Below are 8,711 nucleotides of genomic sequence, written 5' to 3' on the forward strand. Positions count from 1 at the left end.
ATTTCATTATTTGCTTTTACTTTCTGGATTAGTGATGTTGATATTTGATTTTATGGATTTTATTATGTTTAGCATGAACTAATTTTTCATTTAGGGTGTTAATGGATTCTCTTGAAACCTTATGAGTATTTAATGAAGTTTTTATGATTTTCCTATTAATATTGTGAATTATTTGTTTTGTGCTTAATGGTTGTGATTAATTGCCCACTAATTGCATAATTTAGATGATTTTAACTTGAGATCTGAGAAGTGAAGGATAATTATGCTATAGTTAAATAATTGTAGATTTATATTGGACGAGAGTACCTATATGTTCTATGTAGCTTAGGGATTATGTGTTTAATGCCTACAATATGTTAGTTTACCGTAGAGATGTAGGAGATTGCTTATTGTAGAGAATTATAAGTCCTAGTAAGAATATAATCTATAATTGTAATCCGCTATCACAATAGAAATAGGAGTTCTTAAATTTGCATTAGAGAAACATAGGTGGATAGTTGATGAAGTTAATAACCCTAATTCTCAATCCTTTGATATAATAGTTAATTTGAGTTATCCTTTGTTCTATTTTATTGTTTTAGTGTTCAGTTTATTAAATTCAGAATCTATTAATTGTCAATCGATTAGATTTAAAAATTAGTTTTGGTAATTAATAACAGTCCTTGTGGGAACGATACTTTACTTACTGATTTTATTACTTGTTATGATTGTGTGCACTTGCATAGTTAAGAAAATCCACAACAAGGCCAGCTAGAAAACTCATGATAGCCATCTTCTCACGTTGGCTTTATTGAAACTTCATCTAAATATTAATATTATATAGCTAACATATTTTAAGTCATTTGATCGCCCCTTTATTTGCAGAAGGCCAGCTCGAAGGTTCGAGCAAGTCTATCTGGGCCATTTTAGGATCCGAGAAATTTAAGTGTAATGCCCTATTAGTCCAGGTCCGTTACACTGTGTGTTTAAAAATAGTGCTTAACTCATTGAGCGAGTCATTTTGACTCCAAAATGTATTTATAATTAAACTAAGGTTTAGGTGTTAAAAATTTAAGTCTAAAAGAATTAAACTCTTCATTAAAACTTTAAACATTTACATGGAATCCCTAAAAAGGTTTTTAAAAAAGTATAATTACATCCAAAGATACAAAATAGTCGGCCAAGCGAAAAGGTTTAACTTATAACCTAAGTCCCTCAAAATAACTCGACCTTAGCAGCCGAGCCAACCGAACATGCAAGTGTCACTCCAAAGCCCTCCAACTCATGGCTGGTCGACTTTCCCCTTGCCCCTACTTGCACCATAGAGCACCTTTGAGCAAAGGCTTAGCAAGAAAATTTCCACAAGATATACATAATAACCACAACATGAATAGATAACAATTCATGCAAATAATGATTCGCATAACCCTTAAGTCTTAGCCACATATATTCAATAATCATATTAGCATTCAATATCAACTATACCAAGTAATTCGCATCACCAAAACCATATGTACGGTCGATGCCTAGTACAGTGCATCTCTCGACACTAAGATTATGGTAATAACCTTTTTCCCATAACCAAATCAATTACTAATAAGCTTAATAAACAAAGCATGCAATAAGGATACAAAACCCTAGCTCATTTCCATATTATATGGTTATGACCATTTCTAGATACAAGAAGGCCAATGCCCGCTCTACATGCAATTTCAACTTTTCTTACCTCGAGTCCTACGTGAAACATGAAACAACCTAGAATGCGACCCTTTTCTCAAGCCTTGTGGAAACCCTAGTCACAACATAAATGATACACTTATCTGGGATTAAATCCAAATCCCAAGTTCAAACCAAAACCCTAGCTCTTGGGCTTCCAATCTCACTCAACACGGGAGTGGAATCGTCCGTTAAGCCCCCAAGCGGGCCCCCAAATTAGATCCTAAGAACCCTGAGCTAAATCCCAAATTTTCATAAAATCACCATTTCAGGGCAACTGGCGTGGTCGTGCCTACCCCTGGTGCGATCGCGCCCACAAAAAGTTAGGGCTTTCTGGGATGCTAGCGTGGTCGTGGTGGTAGCTTTGAAACCCCAAATTGAATCAAAATGTTGGGATTTTGGAACACTAGTGCAGTTGCACCACACCCTAGTGCAATCACAGTAGGTCCTTAGAAACACAAAAACGAACCTAGAAATGTGTTCTTCCAAAATCTCGATCCCTTGCATTCTCAGACCCAAATTCTCGATTCCAAACAGTCTTCTAGCAATTTTTTTACCATAGTTTGACCTTAAATCAACAACAAAACCAACACCCCACCCCATAATACCCATAACTTACCCAAAACACATCAAAATGACAATTACAAAATCTTATAGTTCTAAACTCTGCCCCAAACTCCAAAATTTAAACTCAAATACACCAATCCAGCAACAAACTCAAGCAGTAAAACACTCGTGAACTTGTTTCTAAGCTCAATCTAGCACCAAAACAATCTATCACCCTTAAAATTCGAAATTCAATTAAAATCCCTAAAACTAAGAACACCCTATCAACCAACAATGAAGAACATCCAAAAATTTTGGCTTACCTTGCTCCAAATCCGAAAACTCTAGGAGTGAGGGTGGCTTAATCAGCTGCTAATTCCCAAGGATAGCTTCAATCTCCTCTACGAATCCTCAAAATTCAAAAAGCTTGCCCCTTAATTTGAGTGTTTTATTTGGTCTTGGAGTGATTTGAAGAGAAACAAGAGAGGAAGAGAGATACCTTGAATGTGAGTGAAGGCTGGTATCATACTTAGCCAAATTTCTCTACTAATTGGTCAAATGACTATTTTGCCCCTTACCTTAATCTAAAAGTTCCCACCAAAGGCATTTTGGACATTTATCTAACAATCTAATTACACCCAAAATCTCAAATTTAATCAACCAATCCATCAAATATAAATATTTTACCACTTAATTTCATTTCACAAAAAAGTCCCAAAATGATACAAAAATTCCCACAATACCCTTTTGCTCGACCCGAGCTGAGCATTTATTCATGTTGTGACTTTTCTTCTAAAATTGTTTGAAAGGACCCACTCGTGCCAAATATCACATATATATCCACATAATAATCTGATCTCAAGCATGGAGTACATAAAAATTACAATTATACCCTTAACAGGCCAAATTATGAAAATGCCCATTTTTAACAAAAGCGCGTCTTTAAACATATTTAATACACATAATCATGCATAATCAATCATATAGTCATATAACTCTCATAATCACCCCATATGCATTCCCGAAACATTAATCAATGTACTTAATCATATTAGGAGTTTTGGGATGCTACATTAATTGTCCAAGCGAGTCCATGCAACTGCTTCAGGATCCGAGCAAGTCTATCTGGGCCGCTTCAGGATTCGAGCAATTCAAGGTTCCGAGCGAGTCTATTCGAGATGATTCAGAAATGGGGTTGCTTGAGGATCCGGATGAGTATATCAGGGCCGCTTCAGGATCCAAGAAACTCAGGGGTCCAAGAGAGTTTATTCGAGGCGCTTCACGATCCAAACAGCTTAAGGGATCGAGTGAGTCTATTCGGAACGCTTTAGGACCGGGGCTACTTGAGGGTTTTTATAACACCCCGAACTTTAAACCTTATGAACCCACTAGGGCTCCATCATTTGAAGTAAATCTTAACACTTTAGAATATAGAAAAGTAAATATTTTACATAAAAATCATTAAAACATTCAATAATTGAGTGCACTCATTGGTTGAAATAAAATGGTATTAAAGCATCGTAATAAATAATTCTTGATATTGTTACTTAGAAGGCTAAAAACATCTTAAATGAAACTAAATATTTATCAAACCAATATCAGAGTTTTTTATTTTTTATTTTTTTGTAAAACTTGGGCGTTCTTCCTTTCCAGATTGTGATAAAGTTTTATAGAGCCCCACGGTTTACAAGGTTCCTGATAGAACGTTCTCAATACATCACCCTCATAATAACATTCATTTATATACTTCATGCATCACAAAGTAACTGTAATGAGCTAACGCCTAGTAAGGAATTAAAGGGTTCACATAAATCCTATTTAATAATCATATCATCATTTCAACAATCATAATGTCATAACATCAATCATCATATCATAATATCCACCATCATATCATAACAAATCAATACATGTTATAGGAAGAAGGTAAAAACCAAGGACAAAAAATACTTATCATTTAGCCAATTTGGTCAACCTGGGGACCTAGTAGTGAAACTTACTATTTTTCCTCATAATGTTTCCTTGTGTATTGATCTCATGCAAACATTATTCACAATCACAAACATAATAGAAACATTTTGTACACTGTAAAAGCATATTGTCAAGATTTATCACAGAGTAGCCTTAATCTTGGCATCCTTAACTAAAGAACCACAATTCCATGTTGTTCATAATTGATCATAGGTTGTTGATGCTCATAATCTCATCAAGAGAAAATATGAGGCCGAGGCAAGGCCCTTGGGCCACCGTTGTCTCGGGAAGCCACCGCACCATCACGACATGAGTCTGGGTTCGTTCCTCGTGGAGTCGATGCCAGGTGGCCCACATTGGCAAGGCATAGGTGCCAAGGCTCAGTAGCCTTGCGAGGCCCATCTCGCCCACGCACCTCACCTCGGCCATACGCGAGGCCCATCTCGCGAGGCCCTCGTCTCGCGAGGCCTCCATCCGCACCTCACCTCGGCCATACGCGAGGCCCATCTCGCGAGGCCCTTGTCTCGCGAGGCCTCCATCAACACCTCACCTCGGCCATACACGAGGCCCATCTCGCGAGGCCCTCGTCTCGCGAGGCCTCCATCCGCGCACACCAGCCCATGGGCGAGGCCATCCATCTCGCGAGGCCCTCGTCTCGCGAGGCCACCGATCTGCGCGCATCAGACCAGGGGCGAGGCCACCCATCTCGCGAGGCCACCCCTCTCGCGAGGCCTTCATCCGCGCGGATCAGACCAGGGGCGAGGCCACCATCTCGCGAGGCCAACATATGGGTGAGGCCACCCCTCTCATGAGGCCTTCATCCGCGCACATCAAACCAGGGGCGAGGCCACCATCTCGCGAGGCCAACACTCGGGCGAGGGGCCATGCGAGGGGTGGGCTCCTCCGAGGACGCGACATATTGAGAGCCTCATATAACGAGGCAGAGCACTATATTGAAAGCATGCTTTGTGAGAGCTTCCGAGGAGGCTTGCGCACACCATCACATGCCCACTCGAGAGGAGGAGGGCCTCCTGAACAGTTAGGGAGCAGCGCCATCAAGGGGGTCGCAAGGAGGGTGTCTCGTCACGCATCCTTAGACATCTGCCAGAGCCACATGCCTATCGCCCAGACTCGTGAGTGACCTCGGGAGGCTTCAGGCATCTCATGCCAAGGACCCAAGATCTCCACCTCACACCAAGGGTCCCATTCCTTACACCTTGAGACCCCTATGCTTAGGGGCTCCATTACGAGTCGAATAGGACATACTTGTACGACCTAGTATTGAGTACAGATACCAGTGCCAGTGAGACTGCTCGGATAAGAGTCATGGTCTGTACGTCTACGGCCAAAGGTCAGAGCCGACACCACTACCTCTTGCGCCACTACGCTTGCCACCACTCATCAGGCATGGGTACAGACAAGTAATGGAGGCATTCTCCTGACACCTGCTCCTGTACTGGATGTACGACCACAACCTCTAAAGCCACTCCCCTGACATAGTACTTATGTACCCCATGGTCTCTTGGACCACTATGTACCTAAGGTCATTAGAGCCTACTATAAAATGAACTCTAAGACCACCTGAAAGGGGCTTGGAGATTTTACTGTAGCAGAGGCTTGAGTGTGAATGAAAGACTGAATTCTCCATTATTGTTCTATCATTGTTCTTGAGTTGTTGTTCAAGTTTTTACAGCTTTCTGATTAGTGGTCTTGATTCGATAATTTTTCCAACTCAACTTAGTTGACGAGTTCTCACCGTCAACAATTTGCTGCCGTCTGTGGGAACGTTAGTTTCAAGCTACTGTTCCACCATTGTTTCCGGCAAGAAGAAGATGCCAAGACGCTCGAAGCGACTGAGGGAGCCACGGGAGATAGAGGTTCACCTGAACGGAGTCCAGCTGAAGGCCTCCATGAAGGACGCTCCTCCACCCAGAGACGTGGAGCCCCTGAAAGACCCTAAGGTTCACGGAGGTGATAGGGTGGCCTCATCACCAGCCGCTCCACTTGGAGGAAGTCCTCCAAGAGCACCACCGGTAAACGCTGACGAGTTCCCTCCTCCAAAACCGCCGCAGGCACCGAACTCTGGCCGGCAAGACCCGGGCCCTTCTGCCCGTAGGCATGATAAGCACCCCCGGGTCCACTCCGTGAGCTCGAGTTCGAAATCCCGGTTTTACGAATAGGAAATACGTGAGCTCCACCGTAAGAACCAAAGGTTGGAAACCACCTTGGAAAACATGCAAGAGGTCCTGAACGGCTTGCTGTAGGGTAAGTCAAGCGTAACCTTGCCTAAGAGGAAGGAGAAGGGCAAGGATCGGGTGGAGACCACTGTACCGGTAGATAATGGGAGAACCCGACATTCAACTAGTAACACCCCCCGAACGAAGCAACGTGATCACCCTGAACCGCCTAAGCAGGCCCAGAAGCCAGCGCCGAGGACCAACGTTGCCCCTCGCAATGAGGATGAGGTCACCTCTAAAAGAGCACCCTCAAACTTGCGGGAGGAGCTCAATAAGAAGAGGGTGGGCAAAGGGACCACGCCCCCTGTGGTGCCTCGAGAAGGCAAGGGAAAGGCGGATCTTAGCCCGTCCGCTTTGAGGGACACTCTCAGCAAGAGGAGGCAGGACCTAGACACGGAGATGAGGAGCCTGCGGAGCAAGATCGTCACCGCGTCAGGCGACCAGGCCTTTGAGGAGGACTTCGACCATGAGTCGCCCTTTGTGAGAGAAATTCAGGCAATCCGACTCCCTGCCAATTTTAAGGAGCCCAATATGACCCCTTACGAAGGGAACACGAATCCGAAATACCACCTGGATGCGTTTAATGATCTGATGAAACTGAGGGGGATCGGAAGTGGTGCCAGGTGCCATTGCTTCGCTGTTACTCTGAAAGGACCCGCCTACAAATGGTTCAAAAGACTAAGGCCGGGGTCCATCAGGTCCTGGCAGCAGTTTTCTGACGAATTCCTCCAACAGCACCATGCCGTGCGGGACTACACGATGCCAGGTACCAGCCTGGCCAACGTGAAGCAAGGGGAGAATGAGAGCCTGAAGAGCTACATTCACCGGTTCAATATGGAGGCCGCAAAAGTGGGGAGCCTAACGCGCCGAGAGTTAAAAATGGATATTACCACTGAAGTGCTCCCAGGAAGCAAGTTGTGGGACAACATGTTGAAGAGGGAAGTCACCGACTTAGATGACTTCTATGAGAGAGCGCAGAAGTACATCCATGTGGAGGATGGCCACGTAAACCTAAAGGCGGGGAAGGAGGAGCCCCACGCGAAGCCCCCAACTAACGACGGATCGAATGTAGCGAAGAAGAAAAGGACGTACGATGGGTCAAGAGATGACCAGCAGAGGAAAACCAAACGAGGGGGTGATCATAGGCAAACGACTTATACTTACTATACGAACCTAACAGATACCAGGGAGCATATTTACATCACCAACGAAGATCGAGTGCCCTTCAAAAAGCCCCCACCAATGAGAAAGGATCGGTCCAAAAGGGACCCCAGTAGATACTGCCAATACCACAAGGACATCGGACACACCACGACAGAGTGTATCCATCTGAAGGAGGAAATTGAGGAGCTCATCCGCCAGGGACACCTGGGCCGCTATGTCAGGAGAGAAAGGCAAAGGCCAGAGGACGAGCCCGCAGCACCCCAGGCACGAGAGAGAGCCCCAGAAATACAGGGGGAGGTCCGAACCATTTTTGGAGGTCCAGGATTTGGGGGAGACTCTAGGAAGGGGCGAGATAGATATGCAAGAGAGGCTCGGCGAAGTCCGCCTCCCTGCGTCATGAGTTTAGATCAGCGACCCCCAAAAAGTTTCAAGGGTGAAAATGACTCGATAACGTTCACTGAGGAGGACGCACGGGGGGTACACTTTCCCCACAATGATCCGTTGGTGCTGACAGTTCAATTGGAAAATATGCATGTGCATCGAGTCCTAGTGGACAACGGGAGCTCGGTAGACATCCTATATCGCCCTGCTTTGGAAAAGATGGGACTGGGCATTCGTCATCTGAAGCCCTGCCAGTTGTCCCTATACAGATTCACAGGGGACTCAGTGCAACCCCTTGGAATGATCGAATTGACACTTACCATGGGGGAATAACCCCGACAGACCACAGTCATGTCTAACTTTGTTGTAGTAGATTGTGCATCAGCTTTCAACGCGGTATTGGGGAGACCTTCCCTAAGAGAATTGAAATCCATAACTTCAATATATCACTTGGTTTTCAAGTTCCCGACTCCAGGAGGGGTCGCTAGTATGAAGGGGGAACAGAAGGAGGCAAGGGAGTGCTACAACACCTCACTCCGCGCGCTTGCGGTACCGCGGGAGCCAATGGCCATGGTGATACATGAGGCGCTATGTATGCCCACGGGGGGTCTGCAGGAGCTGGACCCTCGGGTCGTGGATGAGTCAAGAGCAGAACAAGTAGAAGAAGTAGAGGAGGTTACGGTGATGGAGGAACCCCTAAGGAAATTGAAGATAGGG

This window comes from Humulus lupulus, chromosome X (genome assembly GCF_963169125.1).
Source record: "Humulus lupulus chromosome X, drHumLupu1.1, whole genome shotgun sequence".
Lineage (NCBI taxonomy): Eukaryota > Viridiplantae > Streptophyta > Magnoliopsida > Rosales > Cannabaceae > Humulus > Humulus lupulus.